This window comes from Mandrillus leucophaeus, unplaced genomic scaffold, assembly GCF_000951045.1.
Source record: "Mandrillus leucophaeus isolate KB7577 unplaced genomic scaffold, Mleu.le_1.0 Scaffold276, whole genome shotgun sequence".
NCBI classification, from domain to species: Eukaryota; Metazoa; Chordata; class Mammalia; order Primates; family Cercopithecidae; genus Mandrillus; species Mandrillus leucophaeus.
Genome location: NW_012102876.1, coordinates 212227 through 214550, shown reverse-complemented (window position 1 = coordinate 214550; position 2324 = coordinate 212227).

Here is a 2324-nt window from a genome sequence, read left to right as displayed (position 1 = left end):
TGTAATCATTTATTGATTCTACTTGCTATATATACTACTTAAGTCATGGTTCATTGCCTATAATGGGCAAGTATGGCATTGTTTTCCAGCCACTTTATAATACAACCTCTTCTCCCACTCATTCCATCAATAGAATTACAGTAGGAGCTGCCCGTTTTTGTTTCCATTTTTTAACTTCCTTTCTTTCCCTTTTATTTTCTTTATCCATTTCAACCTTCCTTCCTTCTTTCCTTCTTTTTTCCTTCTCCCTCTCTTCCTCCTTCTCTTCTTCCTTCTATTTCATTTCCTTCTCTTCCTTCTTCATTTATTTTTATTGTCCTTTTAATAATTTTAAGCATTACAAAAACACTAGACACTTATTCAAATTCAAGTTTTGTCACTTGGTCAAGTCTCTGAACATTTATTGTCACAGTTCACTAATCTATAAAACAAAATTATTTGAAAAGTGATGTTTAATGTGTCTCCTAGTTGTAACAGTTCATAAGTCTATGAATGCTCCATGTTGCTAACAAGACCCTATCTCTCTGGCCACAGTTGTTTGCCCAGTTTTGTGCACATGATCCAAGCTGAACAAATGATTCTCTTCTCTGCAATTTTTGGACTTGGAACCAAAGATAGCAGCAGTTAGTAATCCTTTCTCTTTGGAGGTTAAATTGAAAGGTGTACAACTTTAAAACTGCTTGTAGTCAACTTTACTGCTAAGTTGAGAAAGTTTTAAAAGGAAGGGAAAAACAATATGAGCATTCAAGAAGAAGCAAAGATGAAATCCCAAGTCCCTGATGTCATGTGAGTTCTAGTGTTCACTACCTGTCACTAGATCTAGTATCCCTGGGGTACAAATATAGCCCTCTCTTTTTCTGGTTTGGTTTCCATAACATGACCTAGCATCCTTCCAATAAATTACTTTTTTCCCTGAGATCATTTTAATTGGATTTCTGTGTCTTTAAACTTGAGAAATCTTAAAAATCATAAGATAAAAAAGTTACATTTTAATCATTGTGGCTATATTTTTCTTGAGAAACATTATTTAAATCTAGCTTCCTCTTACATTTTTATATCACCTTATGATGACTGTCTGCTCACATTTTCATATGCTATCTGCCATTAACTCCATATAGTCAATGCAAAGGGGACATAATCCAGCTTTGTCTTTAGTGTGACATTATTCAATTTTCAGGCAAATGGCAAATATTTCTCAAAAAGCTTTTGGTTTACAGGACATTTCTTCAATCTTTAATGTCACATTCATATAATTTCATACTCAGTTCTATTAATATACAGAGTAAGAATTATTTCTCTAGCTTTAAAAAATATTTCCTGAACATTTGGTGATGTAATGGAGCGATATACTATTAAAATGTAGCAACTGCAATCACAGTAACACCAGTTATTTGTTTCAAAACAAATTCTTTAACTTCATATGTACACAAAATTATGCTATTGGTAAATTTAAAAGTTAGAGATCCAACACGATGCCATTTATATAACATGTGAAGAATGCCAGAGGCTGAGATGTCTTGTCATAGCACATCTAGTACTGATTATGTAACTTAGATTAAATCCTTTTACCTTTCAAGGGTTCCAATTTCTTTTCTTCTGCAAGGTGGTATTAATAATATCACCTATCCCCTTCAAAAACTTTTTGTAAAGGAGCTCAGGCAGCAGTGGGATATGATGGAAGATTTATATTATTAATTTTTTAGTAGCATAGAGAGTTACCCAAATATTTTAAATTTCAATAATATAAAAACAATTCTGTAGTTCTGATAATCTATTCTTATACATTTCATTCTCAATGATGATATATAAGATAGATCTAGAAGATTAAGTCACAGGATACACAGGAAAATTTGATTTAAAAATATCTAATGTATGAGCCAATTTTCTTAAGCCATTTACATATCTTGCTGAAAAATAGAATGCTGGAAAGGGCTCAGATAAAGGATTTAGATAAAGAAATCCAAGCAAGAGTTACTATTTGAAGATCTTTTATTATGATTCAGGAGCTTTACAAATATTGCTTGCCATTTGACAAATAACTCAGAAAGATAAGAAATATTATCTCAACTTCACACAGAAGGAAATTGAGATTAGAAAGATTAAATCATTTGCCAAATTTATATAGCTAGTTAATCACTGACCTGGGATTCAGCTACTCTCCAACTCATTATGGCTACAGAGAACAACTTTTTTCTATTCTGCAACACAGTACTGCTCCCCTAGACATCTCCAGCTATGCCTTATCCTCTGAAATGAGTTTATAATTTTTTTGGAGTACATGAATAATTAATGAAATAATTCATATGTACATAAATTAATTGATA